The sequence below is a fragment of the Delphinapterus leucas genome, chromosome 1, assembly GCF_059928025.1.
Source record: "Delphinapterus leucas isolate spDelLeu-1000000601 "Yukka" chromosome 1, BTC_Dleu_Yukka2, whole genome shotgun sequence".
Classification (NCBI taxonomy): Eukaryota; Metazoa; Chordata; class Mammalia; order Artiodactyla; family Monodontidae; genus Delphinapterus; species Delphinapterus leucas.
The window spans coordinates 132,636,008-132,654,603 of NC_143129.1; the positions used below are offsets into that span (position 1 = coordinate 132,636,008).

Consider the following 18,596-nt stretch of genomic DNA (forward strand, 5'->3'; position numbering starts at 1 on the left):
TCACCGCGCGTCTCCAGCCCGCGGGCCCGCTGCGGGGCGGCGCGGAGCCGATGGCCCGGCTGCTGCGGGACGCACGTGCGGCGCAGGCAGTGTGCGCTCCGGACGTTCCGGTGCCCGTGCGCGCCCCGCCTGTGACCCCGGGGTGGGCGCTCCGGCGGCGCAGGGGCGCGCGCGGACGTGCGTCGGGCGGCGCCCGGGCCGAGGAGATGGATGTGGCCGTGGTCGTCGGCAGAGGGAAAGCGGCTGTGCTGTCAGCTGTCGAAGCGGGCCGGTCAGGGTCCGGTTCCGCTCCTGGCGGGCTGTGCCCGTGCCGCCCGGAGCAAGGTAATAACCGCGGCACACGTCGGGTTCCCGTTCTATACAAGGCGGGTAGGAAAGCCTCGCTCCTCAGCCGGGGTGGTGAGGTGAATTAAGCACCAGGGTATGAAAAGCACGGCCGAATCATGTTCTCGCCCTTCACCGCCACGGGGAAGCGGCACTTCGTTGACACTCTGTAGAGAACTTTCCTCAGAGATCTTCTTCTGTGCTTGCCCAGCACTTACCACACCCTAGTTCTGCGGTCACCAAAGCGGGCTGTAAGACTGGGTGTGAGAAGAAAATACTAGAACTTTCATTTGTGTTTGTAACTAAAAAGTAAGAAAGAATTCACATTAAATAGGTGGCATGACCCTGACTCTAAATGGTCCCATGTTCCATACGTTATAAGTGGGATTCTGAGGGAAGAGGGAAAACTGTCCAAAATGCAGAGGGGATGACAGCGGTGCTTTTACTTATGACAATATTTCATTGATGCTAGGAATTCAACTCTAAGACGTACTATTTTTTTTTTTTTTTTGTGGTACTTGGGCCTCTCACTGTTGTGGCCTCTCTGTTGCGGAGCACAGGCTCCGCACGCGCAGGCCCAGCGGCCATGGCTCACGGGCCCAGCCGCTCCGCAGTATGTGGGATCTTCCCGGACTGGGGCACGAACCCGTGTCCCCTGCATCGGCAGGAGGACTCTCAACCACTGCGCCACCAGGGAAGCCCCGTACTATTTTTTAAACACTAGTAAGATAAAGAACTGTCTTATAAACTTGTGACATAATGCTTTCTTGTCACTTAGAATATTTTTAATTGAAATTTTTATTTTTAAAAAATTTATTTATCTTATTTTATTTATTTATTTTGGCTGCGTTGGGTCTTTGTTGCTGCGTGGAAGCTTTTCTCTGATTGCCGCGAGCCGGGGCTACTATTCGTTGCGGTGCGTGGGCTTCACATTGTGGTGGCTTCTCTTGTTGAGGAGCATGGGCTCTAGGCACGTGGGCTTCAGTGGTTGTGGCACGTGGGCTTCAGTAGTTGTGGCCCATGGGCTCTAGAGCGCAGACTCAGTAGTTGTGGCGCACGGACTTAGTTGCTCCACGGCATGTGGGATCTTCCCGGACCAGGGCTCAAACCCGTGTTCCCTGCGCTGGCAGGCAGATTCTTAACCACTGCACCACCAGGGAAGCCCCTAAAATTTTTATGTTTTAAAAAATATCCCTTTTAGATTTATTAGACATATGTGTTTGCTATCAGTCTTGTTCATTTGAAAAGAAAAAGGAAAATAGAAGCAAAATAAATTTGGTTAAAATATTCTTTAGATACATTCGCGTTCAGTCTGCAACATTCCTGATGACTTTTTTGTTTCACTCAATATCATATTCAGTGACATGAGTATTAATAAAGCCACATTTCTTAAAAGAATGTCCCACTGTTACCTCTGGGATGTTCTTCCCTTCCACTGAAACCAATCCAGGCTTGCTGAGTATGTGCAGAGCCAACTCCATCACCATACTGTTTGGGCAGTAAGCATAAGACACCTCCCAATTTCTTTTTAATAGATCGTTATTGGAGTATAATTGCTTCACAATACTGTGTTAGTTTCTATTGTACACCAAAGTGAATCATCCATTTGCATACGTATGTCCCCATATCCCCTCCCTCTTGAGCCTCCCTCGTATCCTCCCTATCCCACCCCTCTAGGTCATCTCAGAGCACGGAGCTGATCTCCCTGTGCTATGCGGCTGCTTCCCACTAGCTAACTATTTTACATTTGGTAGTGTATATATGTCCATGCTACTCTCACTTCGTCAAGGCTTCCCCCTCCCACCCCATGTCCTCAGGTCCATTCTCTATGTCTGCGTCTTTATTCCTCCCCTGCAACTAGGTCCATTAGTACAATTTTTTTTTTAGATTCCATATATATGCGTTAGCAAATGGTATTTGTTTTTCTCTTTCTGACTTACTTCACTCTGTATGACAGACTCCAGGTCCATCCACCTCACTACAAATAACTCAATTTTGTTTCTTTTTATGGCTGAGTAATATTCCATTGTATATATGTGCCACATCTTTATCCATTCATCTGTCGATGGACACTTAGGCTTCTTCCATATCCTGGCTATTGTAAATAGTGCTGCAGTGAACATTGTGGTACATGTCTCTTTTTGAATTGTGGTTTTCTCAGGGTATATACCCAGTAGTGGGATTGCTGGGTCATATGGTAGTTCTATTTTTAGTTTTTTAAGGAACCTCCATACTGTTTTCCATAGTGGTTGTATCAATTTACATTCCTGCCAACAGTGCAGGAGGGTTACCTTTTCACCACACCCCTTCCAACATTTATTGATTCTAGATTTTTTGATAATGGCCATTCTGACTGGCGTGAAGTGATGCCTCATTGTAGTTTTGATTTGCATTTCCCTAATAATTAGTGATGTTGAGCATCTTTTCATGTGCCTCTTGGCCATCTGTATGTCTTCCTTGGTGAAATGTCTATTTAGGTTTTCTGCCCATTTTTTAATTGGATTGTTTGTTTTTTGATATTGAACTCCATGAGCTGTTTGTATATTTTGGAGATTAATCCTTTGTCCGTTGTTTCATTTGCAAATATTTTCTCCCATTCTGAGTGTTCTCTTTTCATCTTGTTTATGGTTTTTGTTGTGCAACAGCTTTTAAGTCCCATTTGTTTATTTTTGTTTTTAATTCTGTTACTCTAGGAGGTGGGTCAAAACAGATCTTGCTGTGGTTTATGTCAAAAAGTGTTTTTCCTGTGTTTTCCTCTAAGAGTTTTATAGTGTCTAGTCTTACATTTAGGTCTTTAATCCATTTGGAGATTATTTTTGTGTATGGTGTTAGGTAGTGTTCTAATTTCATTCTTTTACATGTAGCTGTCCAGTTTTCCCAGAACCACTTATTGAAGAAATGTCTTTTCTCTGTTGTATATTCTTGCCTCCTTTGTCATAAATTAGGTGACCATATGTGCATGGGTTTATCTCTGGGCATTCTATCCTGTACCATTGATCTATATTTCTGTTTTTGTGCCAGTACCATACTGTCTTGATTATTGTAGCTTTGTGGTATAGTTTGAAGTCAGGGAGTCTGATTCCTCCAGCTCCGTTTTTTTCCCACAAGACTGCTTTGGCTATTCGGGGTCTTTTGTGTCTCCATACAGATTTTAAGATTTTTTGTTCTAGTTCTGTTAAAAAATGCCATTAGTAATTTGAAAGTGATTGCATTGAATCTGTAGATTGCTTTGGGTAGTAGAGTCATTTTCACAATATTGATTCTTCCAATATAGGAACATGGTGTATTTCTCCATCTGTTTATGACATCTTTGATTTCTTTCATCAGTGTTTTATAGTTTTCTGAGTACAAGCCTTTCTCCTCCTTAGGCAGGTTTATTCCTAGGTATTTCATTCTTTTTGTTGCAATGGTAAATGGGAGTGTTTCCTTAATTTCTCTTTCTGATTTTTCGTTGTTGGTGTATAGGAATGCCAGAGATTTCTATGCATTAATTTTGTATCCTGCAACCTTACCAAATTCATTGATTAGTTCTAGTAATTTTCTGGTGGCATCTTTAGGATCCTCTATGTATAGTATCATGTCATCTGCAAACAGTGACAGTTTTACTTCTTGTTTTCCAATATGTATTCCTTCTATTTCTTTTTCTTCTCTGATTGCCATGGCTAGGACTTCCAAAACTATGTTGAATAAGAGTGGCGAGAGTGGACATCCTTGTCTTGTTCCTGATCTTAGTGGCAATGCTTTCAGTTTTTCACCATTGAGTATGATGCTTGCTGTTGGTTTGTCATATGGCCTTTATTATGTTGAGGTAGGTCCCCTCTATGCCCATTTTCTGGAGGGGTTTTATTATAAATGGGTGTTGAATTTTGTCAAAAGCGTTTTCTGCATCTATTGAGATGATCATATGGTTTTTATTCCTTAATTTGTTAATGTGGTGTATCACATTGATTGATTTGCATATATTGAAGAATCCTTGCATCCCTGCAATAAATCCCACTTGATCATGGTGTATGATCCTTTTAATGTGCTGTTGGATTCTGTTCGCTAGTATTTTGTTCAGGATTTTTGCATCTATGTTCATCAGTGATATTGTTATATAATTTTCTTTTTTTGTGATATCTTTTTCTGATTTTGGTATCAGGGTGATGGTGGCTTCATAGAATGAATTTGGAAGTGTTTCCCCCTCTACAATTTTTTGGAAGAGTTTAAGATGGATTGGTGTTAGGTCTTCTCTAAATGTTTGATAGAATTTGCCTGTGAAGCCCTCTGGTCCTGGACTGTTGTTTGTTGGCAGATTTTTAATTACAGTTTCAATTTCATTACTTTAATAGGCCTGTTTATATTTTCTAATTCTTCCTGGTTCAGTCTTGGAAAATTGTACCTTCCCAAGAATTTGTCCATTTCTTTGTGGTTGTCCATTTTATTGGCATATAGTTGTTTGTAGTAGTCTCTTATAACCCTTTGTATTTCTGCGGTATCAGTTGTGATTTCTCCTTTTTCATTTTTAATTTTATTGATTTGCTTCCTCTCCCTTTTTTTTTCTTGATGAGTCTGGCTAAGGGTTTATCAATTTTGCTTATCTTCTCAAAGAACCAGCTTTTAGTTTTATTGATCTTTGCTATTGTTTTCTTCATTTCTATTTCATTTATTTCAGCTCTGATCCTTATGATTTCTTTCCTTCTACTGACTTTGGGTTTTCTTTGTTTTTCTTTCTCTAGTTGTTTTAAGTGTAGGGTTAGATTGTTTATTTGAGATTTTTCTTGTTTCTTGAGGTGAGATTGAATTGCTATAAACTTCCCTCTTTAGAACTGCTTTTGCTGCGTCCCATAGGTTTTGGGTCACTGTGTTTTTGTTGTCATTTGTTTCTGTGTATATATTTTTTTCTTCTTTGATTTCTTCAGTGATCTCTTGGTTATTTAGTAGCACACTGTTTAGCCTCCATGTATTTGTGTCTTTTACAGTTTTTTTCCTGTAATTGATTTCCAGTCTCATAGCGTTATGGTCAGAAAAGATGGTTGATACGATTTCAGTTTTCTTAAATTTTCTGAGGCTTGATTTGTGATGCAAGATGTGATCTATCCTGGAGAATGTTCTGTGTACACTTGAGAAGAAAGGGTATTCTCCCACTTTGGGGTGGAATGTTCTATAAATACCAATTAAATCTATCTGGTCTACTGTGTCATTTAAAGCTTTTGTTTACGTATCTATTTTCTGTTTGGATGGTCTGTCCATTGGTGTAAGTGGGGTGTTAAAGTCCCCTACTATTATTGTGTTACTGTCGGTTTCTCCTTTCATGGTTGTTAGCATTTGCCTTATGTATTGAGGTGCTCCTATGCTGGGTGCATAAACATTTATAATTGTTATATCTTCTTCTTGGACTGATCCCTTGATCATTATGTAGAGACACCTCCCAGTTCTGAAGATGTTAAATATGAAAAATGTACATCTTAGACATGACAAAGTACAGTGGATTGCTTTTATGAGACTGTGACATGTAGTTTACATACTTCAGCAATTTATCTACGTGAATAATTTGATAAAAACAAATCCTTAAATTATAGAATCTTAACATCACTGCCTAGTGAGCTGGTGAGTGACTGTGAAAATTATTTGCAACAAAGTTAAAAGAATCTAGTTAAAACTGAGCTATTATTATTATTTTTTTACAAAGAAGGCAAATATTTTAAACTCGCTGATCTTTTCTGTAATGATGTGTCTCTTAGTAGTATGTTACCTAATAGATATTTTTGGAAAAAAATAAAAAACAAGGCTTTTTTGTCCCTTCAAGTAAAGATAACATTTCAACACTGAGTGAGAAAGTGCTATAAAGAGAACATTTGAAAACAAATATTTCAAAACATTACCACTATTGTGGGATTTTTTTTTCTTTTTGCTAAAAATATGTAACTTTGTCACCTACAAAAAAATGCTTAAAAAACTTGGAAACAATTTACTATCTTTTTCAGTCTTTCAGTTGAGTAATTGAGTGAATTTTCAACCCAGGTGTTAAAAAGTATGAAAATGCAGCAGCTTCTGCTCAGTTTGAAAGGACAACTAATCAATATCAGGAGTAATAAAATTATGTAACCAAATGTTAATAAAAAGCTTATATAATTCATAGATTAGCTTATTTTTCTACAATTTTTAGTGAGAAGAAAGGCTTCTTATTTTGTTAATAAATTATTCAAAAAATGAATTTTACTCTCATTTTAAAATTAATTTCTATTTTTGTGTACATTTTACAATATATATGTTGGAAATTTATATTTATAATATATATTTATGTATATATAAAATTTTTAAGTAAATTTTTTAAAAAGCTGACCATATATTGGGAATATATTCTCAAGTCCCTTTTTTCTTAAGGCATGCACAATCTAAAATGTTTAGAAACCACTAGTCTGTTAACTTCTAACTGAAGCATGTTATAAAATTGCTAAATCAGACACAAGTTGGTATTCCAGTACATCTGAGCCATTTTCTGTAGGGGAACAGATGAGAGGTATTGGAGAAAGGACTTGAATCAGTTAAGCAAGCTAAACAAATTATGAGAAAACTATAAGATGCAGGCAACAATGATAGCCTTCATTATTCTCTTCTTTTCCGTGGATGCAAATAAATCAGAAGATGACTTATCTTACATAAGCATTATTAGAGAAATTATCTTCTTCTAAGTTCATCAGTAGCTCATTCAATTTAGGGTTAAATATTGAGGGAAAGCTCGTGCTAATAGTTATTGATAACAGGGGTTCTCCCATCCTCCCTGCATCCTTCCTGTTATTGTAAGCTCCAGGACTGCAAGGAGTCCTGTCTTGTTTGCCCCCTTATCTCCAGCACCTGGCACAGTGAGCAGCACAGAATAGGGGCTCAACCAATTCTTGTTGAGTTGAATTGACTTGCTCTGGAGAGATCTCATTCTCTTTGGTCAACCAAAGTTATAAGTGGTATTGAATCTTCAAACTTTCAACAGAGTTAAAAAAGAATAGTGGGGAAATTATATATAGTTTTGCTTAGCACGTCAATGACCCTTCCGTATGGAATTTAACCATCTGTAGAGGTCTTTCTGTTTTCTTTTTTCCTTTCTCTTCCTTTCCTTCCTCCTCTTCTTTGAATCTCTGGGGAGTTTCCCTAGTAGATACATGGTGGTTATCAGTGGTTGCCTATCTAGTTAGAGAAAAAAAAATCTTGCTTCTGTATTTTCTGAGAACAAGCCCTAGACAGTTGAGAAAGGCTGGTGAAGCAAGAGCCTAACATACAAACCAAACTATCAACCTATGATGGTTAGGATGATTATTTTTAAGTCTTTGGATATGAGATGGTCATCTGTGTAGCTGTAGCACTTGCAAATCAAAAGCTCAATTAAGTGAATAACCACACTGACAGTGACAAAGACTTTTCTAGGAAATACTAGTTCAGTTTCCATTTCTGGTATTTTTCAATTCCTTTAAATGTCTATTTTGGTTCATTGTTGATATCAGAAGTCCTGAAAGTACTTAATCATACTGTGCTATGAACAGCTGAGTGTCATTTGTCAGAATAAATATTAAGAGATGGTTGCCAACATAGTGATTTAGTGCATCAGACAAATGCTGGCACCACTTAAGCTTGGTAAGAAGTTTTGACATACATTTTAACCTTTTACTTTAATAAGAAGATTAGAATCTAAGATTAATTATTCATTCTTACTGCTTCACTTTGCAAAAGTTCCATTTCTGAAAGTTTTTGCTTAATTATCAATTTTACTCATCTGTCCAAAGTGTTACACTGATAGGACACCAATGTAACTCCTAAATATACTTATAGTGTCATATGTTGAAAATATAAAATATTGTAGTGTAAGATTCTTAGATTATTTGTGATCCCCAAAGATTCTTAAAATGCAGAGTCGTAACTTTTCCACAGCTGACATTCAGCAAGCACAGATGTTGTTTATAGATGAACAAACCACATGGAAAATGCCGTGTCTTAGATAGGAACAATGCATTTACAAGAGGTTTTTAGGTTGCCAGAAGCCTTATTAAATGAAAATAAAGCTTAAAGAGTAAAATGAGACGGGAGGCAAATTTAAAACACTGACAGCCACAGGCCCTGCACAATATAAGTTTGATTCGCAGTCTGGCTTGGCTCTTCTCAACAGCTAAATCTAAGAGACATATGACACACAGGATTCACAGATCCCATCATATAATGGCTTGTAACCTGGGCATCAGAAGCAGAACTTGCGGTGGCCCAAGAGAAAGTTCTTAGGTTCTTCTAAAGAGGAGAGTGGTTCACATAAAAGACAAATTTCTGACAAACATTCCTGCATAAAATCACACAGTAGATTCTTATTTATTTAATTAGTTAGTTAGTTATAGATTTGCTCAATGAAAATCTAATGAAGGGCACTCTGGAACATAGATGGTTGGTGAGCATCAACATTCTTTTCTGTGTATCAGTCTTTTAGGCTCCAAATATCTCTTTGCTCCATGCTTTCCATACATAAAAAATACTCTCTGGAATGGACTTGAGGACACGGGGAGGGGGAGGGGTAAGCTGGGACGACGTGAGAGAGTGGCGTGGACATATATACACTACCAAATGTAAAATAGATAGGTAGTGGGAAGCAGCCACATAGCACAGGGAGATCAGCTCGGTGCTTTGTGACCACCTAGAGGGGTGGGATAGGGAAGGTGGGAGGGAGACGCAAGAGGGAGGAGATATGGGGATATATGTATATGTATAGCTGATTCACTTTGTTATACAGCAGAAACTAACACACCATTGTAAAGCAATTATACTCCAACAAAAATGTTAAAAAAAAAAGTACTCTCTGATTTCTGTAGTGAGATAACCTCCAATCCTGTCCCGTCAGTGTATCCAGCTCAGAGCCAAGCTTTCTGGGTAGTGAGCAACAGTGGCTGCCTAGTGAGCTATGACTCCTCTGGTCCACTGCCTATAACCGCCAGACACACATTACCTGTACCCCACTCCCTCACCCATGATGTAAAGTTGTGGAACAGGAACAATGAATGCTCCCCTTTGGAAGGGAGAAAAATGTGAGACACCGGAAGTCATTGGTCTGAAGCACTGCTATCTGCTGGGTGATGTATTAGTGTTTTTGATTTTAGTCTACAGGACCTCTGTTAAAACTGAGACAGAATCTCAATTAAGTATCCTTTGCTACAAGTCAAACACAACAGAGTAATAATAGGGTAAATTAATAATTTGGCCTTTCTTTCTAGTCCCTCCCTCCAAAGTAATAGTTTTTTTTTTGTTTTTTTTGCGGTACGCGGGCCTCTCACTGTTGTGACCTCTCCCGTTGCAGAGCACAGGCTCCGGACGCACAGGCTCAGTGGCCATGGCTCACGGGCCTAGCCGCTCCGTGGCATGTGGGATCTTCCCGGACCGGGGCACGAACCCGTGTCCCCTGCATCGGCAGGCAGACTCTCAGCCACTGCGCCACCAGGGAAGCCCCTAAAGTAATAGTTTTGTGAGAATCTTTCCACATTTTTCTTCATGTCTTTATAGATGTATAGGTTTTTTTTTTCTGCTTTAAACAAAAATTGAGTCATTCTATCTATCTATCTTTTGTTTTTCTTTACCACTTGGCATAAACTTCATTCCACAACATACATGATAGATCTAATTCATTTATTCCATAGCTACAAGTATTCCATACTATGTATACACTAAGATTTATTTGACCCTTCTCTTATTTATAGGTCTTCAGTTTTTGTCCTATTTTCCTCCAAACAAAAATACAACATACTCACCAAAAGAAAAATATTCTTGAACATAAACATATACAAATGTATAGTGTGTAGTAGAATCTCACATGTGGCTTGTTGAATCAAAGGGTTTGAGCTTTTTCACTTTAATGTATTATGCAAGATTATTATCCAAACTGTAGTAGTTCACACTCTTACGAGCATACCACATCATCACTAACAATGAATGCTATCCATCTTCTGTAATTTTTATCGATATAACAGGTGAGAAATGGTATCTCATTGCTTTAAACTGTATATCCTTGACTACGATCATCTTTTCCTATGTCTGATAGTTTTTACAAATAAGTATTATTAAGTTATCTCAGCCTACCTTCAAATAATGTATAATGCAAGAACTTTACAACAGTAGGCTTCTATCTTCATATCTTCTGTGCTATTCCATTGCACATTTTACCTTCATACATATTACAAGCCACACAATACATTATTACTACTTTTGCTTTAACTATCTTTTAAAGAAATTTAAAAATAGAAAACAAAATTTTCTATATTTCCCACATATTTTTCATTGCCAGCACCCTTTATTCTTTTGTAGAGATCAAAGTTTCCACTGGGTATCATTTCACTTCTGTCTAAAGAAATTCCTTTAACATTTCCTATAGTGCAGGTGTGCTAGTGACAAATTTTCTCAGCTTTTATTTGTCTAAAAATGTCTAATTCACCTGCATTTTGCAGTATTTTTCGTGTTTATATAAAGTGACAGGTTTTTTTCTCCGTAGCATATTAAAGATATTATTCCATGGTCTTTGGGGTTGCATTGTTTCTGATGAGAGTCAGTGGATTTCTTATCTTGTTCTCCTATATGTAATGTCCTTTTTGCCCCCTTGATGTCTTCAAGATTTTTCTCCTTATCACTGATATTCATATTATATTATGATGTGCTTTGGTGTGATTTCCTTGGTGTTAATTCTGCTTAGTGTTTGTTGAACTTGGTAGATCTGTGGGGTTTTTTTGTTTTTGCCAAAATTGGAAAAATATTCAGACATTGTTCCTGTAAACCTTTTTTTTTTCAGTTTTTTTGTTCTCTTTTTGCTTCAGCTTGGATAGTTTCGATTGCTGTGTCTTCAAGTTTATTGCTCTTTCTGCTGCAGTGTCAAATCTGTTAAATCTATCCAGTTTTATTTATTTATTTATTTATTTTTGGCTGCATTGGATCTTTATTGCTGCGTGCGGGCTTTCTCTAGTTGCGGCGAGCAGGGGCTACTCTTTGTTGCGGTGCACAGGCTTCTCATCGTCGTGGCTTCTCTTGTTGCAGAGCATGGACTCTAGGCGCACAGGCTTCAATAGTTGCAGCATGCGGGCTCAGTAGTTGTGGCTCGCAGGCTCTAGAGCGCAGGCTCAGTAGTTGTGGCACACGGGCCTAGTTGCTCCGTGGCATCTGGGATCTCCCTGGACCAGGGCTCGAACCCATGTCCCCTGCATTGGCAGGTGGATTCTTAACCGCTGCATCACCAGGGAAGCCCCCTATCCAGTTAGTTTTAGAAAAAATTTTAAAATGTTTATCATCTTTAGAAGTTCCATTTTTAATAGTTTCCTTTTCACTTGTTATCAGTTTTTCCTTTTAATCCTTGAGTGCATTTATAATAGTTGTAGTAAAGTCCTTGTCTGCTATTTCTTTCATCTTTGCTATTTCTGATTTTATTTCTATTGCCTGCTTATGAGTCACATTAATTGTGCTTCTTTGCCCATGTAGTAATTTTTTACTGAATCCTAGATATTGTAAATGTTACAGGATCTACAGAGGCTAAAATATTTGTTATCTGGTCCTATACAGAAAATAAATTTGCTAACCTTGCCCTAGATGTATAGAATCGTGTTGAGTATAACTGCCAGTACATGGAGTACACAGCATGCAGTTGTCTTTTAAAATCCTACCCCACCCCCGCCTTTCTTCTTTCTTTCTTTCTTTCTTTGCAGTTAATACATCAGTACTTTTTTTTTTTTTTAATTAGGCAACAGTCAAGAATATAAGAGTGGAGAGCAAAATAAACAATGCCCTTTGTTCCCCACCCTCATCACAAACCCAACAACTATCAAATTAAGTTTAGGGAGATTTTGGTCCTCTTATTATATCTATCAGTCCATCCAGACCATACTTTGATAGTGACACCTTCTGTTGTTTGAATTTATGCAAAGTCCCAAGCAAACACAACTTTTAGCTGGGTCTACTGTTAACAGTTTCTAACCTCTACACCCACTTTCTATTCATTGTGTTCACAAACATACGCCTTTCTTTGTGTGGGTACATTTGGGACCATGGTATACATATTGGTCTTTTCTACCATTGTTCATCTTGGAGTTCTTTCCATGTCAAAGTGTGTAAGCCTATCTCGTATTTTTCTTAAACAACTTCATCACATCTATAACACAAATAGGCCACAATTCATGAACTAGTTTCATTTTAATGGACATTTTGTTTTGTAATTTTCCGTTATCAACATGATATTGCAAGAAACATACTTTACATAGTTTATATACGCATTTCTGAACATTTGTGGCTATTTCATGGGATAAATTTTGGAAGTAGAATTTAAGCATCAGAAAAAGTGCATGTTTACAATTTTTATTGAGATATAATTGACATATAACATTATATTTCTTTCAGGTGTACAACATAATTATTTGATATATGTGTATATTGTGAAATAATCATCACAGTGTCTAATTAATGTCCATCATTCCACAGAGTTACGATTTTGTTTTCTTGTGATGAGAACTATTAAGATTTTCTTAGCAACTTTTGAATATGTAATACAGTTTTTTTGTTTTTTGGTTTTTTTTTGCGGTATGCAGGCCTCTCACCGCTGCGGCCCCTCCCGTTGTGGAGCACAGGCTCCGGACGCGCAGGCCCAGTGGCCATGGCCCACGGGCTCAGCAGCTCCGCGGCACGTGGGATCCCCCTGGACTGGGGCACGAACCCGCATCCCCCGCATCGGCAGGCGGACTCCCAACCACTGCGCCACCAGGGAAGCCCTGTAATACAGTATTATTAACTATAGTCACCATGCTGTATACATCCCCAGGAATTATTTATTTTATTTTATAACTGGAAGTTTGTACCTTTTGACCACCTTCACCTATTTCACCCACTCTCCATCCTCTGCCTTCAACAAACACCAGTCTGTTCTCTGTATTCACCAGTTTGGTGTTTGTTTGTTCACTTTTTAGATTCCATGTATAAGTGAGATCATACAGCATTGTTTTTCTCTATCTGACTTATTTTACTTAGCATAATGCCCTCAAGGTCCATCCGTGTTGCTGCAAATGGCAGTAATTCCTTCATTTTTATGGCTGAATAGTATTCCATCATATATATACACACAACTGATCCATTTGTCCATCAGTGGACATTTAGTGTGTTTCCATATCTTGGCTATTGTAAATAGTGCTGCAATGAATTTTGGGGTGTGGATACCTTTTCAAGTCATTGTCTTTGTTTTCTTCCCTGAAGGAGAATTGCTGGATCATATGGTAGCTCTAGTTTTAACTTTTTTGAGGCGGCTCCATACTGTTTTCCATAGTGACTGCCCCAATTTACATTTTTGCCAACAGTGCACAAGGGTTCCCTTTTCTCCACATCCTCTCCAACACTTGTTATTTCTTGTTTTTTTAATAATAGTATTCTAACAGATGTGAGGTGATATCTCATTGTGGTTTTGACTTGCATTTCCCTTTTAATTAGTGATATGGAGTACCTTTTCATGTGCTTGTTGGCCATCTCTATATTATCTCTGGAAAAATGCCTATTCAGATCCTCTGTCCAATTTTTTAATTGAGTTGTTTGTTTTTTTGCTATTGAGTTGTATGAGTTCTTTATATATTTTGGATATTAACCCCTTTCAAATATATGACTTGCAAATTTTTTCTCCCATTCAGTAGGTTGCCTTTTCATTTTGTTGACAGTTTCCTTTGCTGTGTGGAAGCTTTTTTAGTTTGACATAGTCCCACCTATTTACTTTTGCTTTTGTTGCCTTTGCTTTTGGTGTCAAAGCCAAAAAATCATTGCCAAGACCAATGTCAAAAGTTTACTGCCTGTATTTTCTTTTAGGAGTTTTATGGTTTCAGGTCTGATGTTCAAGCTTTAATCTGTTTTGAGTTAATTTTTGTGTAACGTGTAAGAGAGCGGTCTAGTTTCATTCTTTTGCATGTGTCTGTCCAGTTTTTCCTGCACTATCTATCAAAGAGACTGCTTTTTCCCCCTTGTGTATTCTCGGCTTCTTTGTCATAAACCTACATATGTGTGGGCTTATTTCTGGGCTGTCTATTCTGTTCGGTTGATCTGTGTCTATTTTTATGCCAATATCATACTCTTTGATTATGATAGCTTTGTAATATACTTTGAAATCAGGATGCATGATGTCTCTAGCTTTTTATTCTTTCTCAAGATTGTTTTGGGTATTAAGGGCCTTTTGTGGTTCCATACAAATTTTAGTATTGTATGTTCTTTTTGTGAAAGAATGCCATTGGAATTTTGATAGCAATTGCATTGAATCTGTAAATTCTTTGGGTAGTATAGATATTTTAACAATATTAATTCTTCCAATCTATGAGCATGGACTATGTTTCAATTTGTGACTTCTTCAGCTTCTTTCATCAATGTCTTATAGTTTTCAGTGTACAGGTCTTTCACCTCCTTGGTTAAATTTATTCCTAACTATTTTATTCTTTTTGATGCAATTGTAAATGGGATTGCTTTCTTATTTTCTCTTTCTAATAGTTTATTATTAGTGTATAGAAACCTCACTGATTTTTGTATATTGATTTTATATTCTGAAACTTTACTAAATTTGTTTATTACTTCTCAATTTCTTTGCTTTTTTTTTAGTTGAGCCTTTAGGGTTTTCTCTAATAGTATCATATCATCTGCAAATAATGATAGTTTTACTTCTTCCTTTCCAATTGGATGCATTTTATTTCTGTTTCTTGCCTAATTGCTCTAGCTAGGACTTCTAGTACTAGGCTGAATAAAAATGGCAAGAGTAGGCATCCCTGTTTAGTTCCTGATCTTAGGGGTAATACTTTCAGCTTTTCTCCACTGAGTATTATGTTAGCTGTGGACTTGTCATGTATAGCCTTTATTATGTTGAGGTCTAGTCCCTCTGTTCCCACTTTGTTGAGAGTTTTTATCATAAATGGATGTTGAATTTTGTCAGATAACTTTTCAGCATCTATTGATATGATCATATGATTTTTATCCTCCTTTTTGTCAATATGGTGTAACACTTTGATTGATTTGTGGATGTTGAACCATCTTTGCACCCCTGGAATAAATCCCATTTGATTATGGTATATAATTCTTTTAAGGTATTGTTGGATTTGGTTTGCTAATATTTTGTTGAGTATTTGTACATCTATGTTCATCAGGAATATCGGCCTGTAATTTTCTTTTCTTGTAGTGGCCTTTTCTGGTTTTGATAGTGAGGTAATGCTGACCTTGTAAAATGAGTTTGGAAGGGTTCCCTTCTCTTCTATTTCTTGGAAAGATTTTGAGAAGGCATGATATTCTTTAAGTTCTTCTTTAAGTGTTTGTTAGAATTCACCAGTGAAGCCATCAGGTCCTGGACTTTTATTGGTTGGGAAGATTTTGATTACTGATTCAATCTCCTTACTAGTAATAAGTCTGTTCAGGTTTTCTATTTCTTCATGATTCAGTCTTGGTACTTTGTATGTTTCTAGGAAATTATCCATTTCTTTTAGATTGTCCAATTTTTTGCATATAATTATTCAAGGTAGTCTCTTATGACCCTTTGTATTTCTGTGGTATCAGTTGTAATGTCTCCTCTTTCATTTCTGATTTTATTTATTTGAGTTATCTCTCTCTTTTTTTTTTTGGTGAGTCTAGTTCACACCCCCTTTTAACTTTTTGTTTTGTTTACTTTTATTTTTCCTTTCTAATTGTCTATCTCCAGTCTTATTACTGCCCAACTCACTGACACGCTCATTTATGTAATGTATCTTTCCAATTTGCATTCTGTGTGTTTATTCACATACTTATGAATTTATGATAAATATCTAACATTGTTATGTTTTAAAAAATTTAAATGAATGGTATTGCTTTATAAATTTAATACTGTTTTCACATTTGTTTCCCTCTCAACATTGTGTTTTTATGATCGATTCATGTTGTTACAAGTAGCTTTGGTTCATTGTTTCAGCCTGTTGCATAACATTCCTTCAAAAGCATAATCCACATTTCCACATTCATTCTCATATTGATGGGCTTCTCAGTTGCTTCGAACTCCTTGCTGCCACAAATAATACCTTGAACATCCTCGTGTATGTCTCTTGTGCATGTATGTGGATGTTTCTCTAAGGTGTACACCCAGAAATAGAAGTGCTGAGTCATAAGTGATGCACACACTCAAATGAACTAAGTACTACAAGATTGCTCTTTAAAATTGGCTGCACCAGTTGGCAGTCACATGAGTGGCATGTGAGGATATCCGTTTCTCCTCATCTTTTTCAGAAACTTGTACTATCCAATTGTATTAGTTTCCTAATGCTTCTGCAATAAATTACTACAAGCTTGGTGGCTTAAAATAACACAGATTTTTACATTCTTAAGGTCAGAAGTCCAAAGCGGGTCATATTGAGCTAAAATCAGTTTGTTGGCAACGTTGCACTCTTTTCTAGAGACCCTAAGGGAGAATCCATTTTCTTGCCTTTCTCAGCTTCTAGAATCAACTCACATTCCTTGATTCACAGCTCCCTTCATCTTCAGAGATAACAATGGTCAGTCAAGTGTTTTTCATGTCACATCACCCTAACTCTCCCTTTCCTGCCTCCCTCTTTTACATTTAAGGACCCCTGTGATTACATTATGCTCACTTGGATAATCTCCCTCTTTCAAAGTCCACTGATTAACAACTTTAATTCTACCTTCAACCTTAATTCTCTTTTGCCCTGTAACCTAATATATTCACAGGTTCTGGGGATTAAAATGTCAGGATCATTTTGGGGGGGGCGCATTTTTCTGCCTACCACACCAACTTTATAGTTCTTGCCAATTTGTAAAGCATCTCATTGTAGCTAAAATGTACAAAAAAATCTTATAAATTGATAAGAAAAAAAGGAATAGAAAATGAGTAATGGATATAAATAGACAAGTCACAAAAGGAAAAACCTGAAGTGTTAATAAATATATGGAGAGATGCTCAACTTCACTCTTAATAATAGGAACGCAAGTTAAAACTACACTGAAACTTTTTTGTAACAATTTGAGATATTTTTGGTAACATTTGAGATATATTGAGATATAGTTATTATACCACATAACTCATCCATGTAAAGTGTAGAAGTCAATGGTTTTAGTATATTCATAGAGTTGTGCAACCATCACTATAATCAATTTCAGACTGTTTTCATCACCTCCCAAAGAAACACTGTAAACTTTAGCTATCACCTCCAACCCCTCTAACCCTCCTGACCGGAGGCAACCACTAATCTATTTTCTGTGTCTGTAGATTTGCCTGTTCTGGACATTTCATATAAATGGAATGACATAATATACGGTCTTTGGCAGCTGGCCTCTTTCACTTAGCATGTTTTCAAGGTTCATTTGTGTTGTAGCATGTATCACTAACTTTATTCCTTTTTCTGGTTAAATCTTATTCCATTTTATTGATATACTTCATTTTGTTTAGCCATTCATCAATTGATGGACATTTTGGTTGTTTCTGTCTTTTGGTGGAATGATGCTGTTATAAGCTTTCATGTACAAATTTATGTGTGGACATATGTTTTCATTTCCCTTGGGTATATTCCTAAGAGTGAAATTGCTTGGTCTAATATAACAACTCTATGTTTAAGTTTTTGAGAAATGTTCAATCTGTTTTCCAAGGTGGCTGCATCATTTAAAATTCCTACCATCAGCAGTGTATACAGGTTCTTCACCAAAACTTAATATCTGTCTTTTTATTATAGCCATCCCACTGTGTGTGAAGTGGTTATCTCTTTGTGGTTTTCACTTGCATGAGACCATTTTTTACCTGTCATATTAGCAAAGATCAAATTTTGAAAAAACACTGAGATGGAGAGTATATCGGGAGAAAACAGGCACTAACCAACATTGCTGGTGGGAATGTGAATTAGTGCAACCTCTAGGGAGGTATTTTGGCTATTTGGCTTATTTATTGATATCTTAAATGCACAAAACCTTTGACTTAACAATTCCTCTTCTAGCAATTTGAACTTGAGATACTTTTGCATATGGAAATGTGGAAAGTGATTTACGTACAGGGCTTTTCACAATAGCATTGTTTGTACCAATATTAATTAGTATGGGACTGGTTATGTAAATGGAATGCAGTGCTACACTTTAAAAGAATGAGGCAATTTCATATGTACTAATATGAATTTATCCCCAAGATATATTGATATGTGAAGAAAGATGGGGTACTGAGCAATGTTCCACTATGCTGTCATTTTATAAAAAAAAAAAGAAAGAAAAATATATATTTGCCTGTGTATCCCTAGGATATCTCTGAAAGAATGCATAAG

General features: G+C 37.2%; 1 protein-coding gene across 1 annotated transcript in view; it reads right to left on the reverse strand.

Annotated features, from left to right (window-relative positions):
* The window catches only part of IL12RB2 (interleukin 12 receptor subunit beta 2), a 93,243-nt gene extending 92,727 nt beyond the window's left edge, over positions 1 to 516 (reverse strand). The window contains exon 1 of the mRNA XM_022581133.3: positions 5 to 516. The gene's annotated coding sequence lies outside the window, so the exon portion shown is untranslated. The remainder of the gene's footprint in view (positions 1 to 4) is intronic.
* Between the last annotated feature and the right edge of the window lie 18,080 nt (positions 517 to 18,596).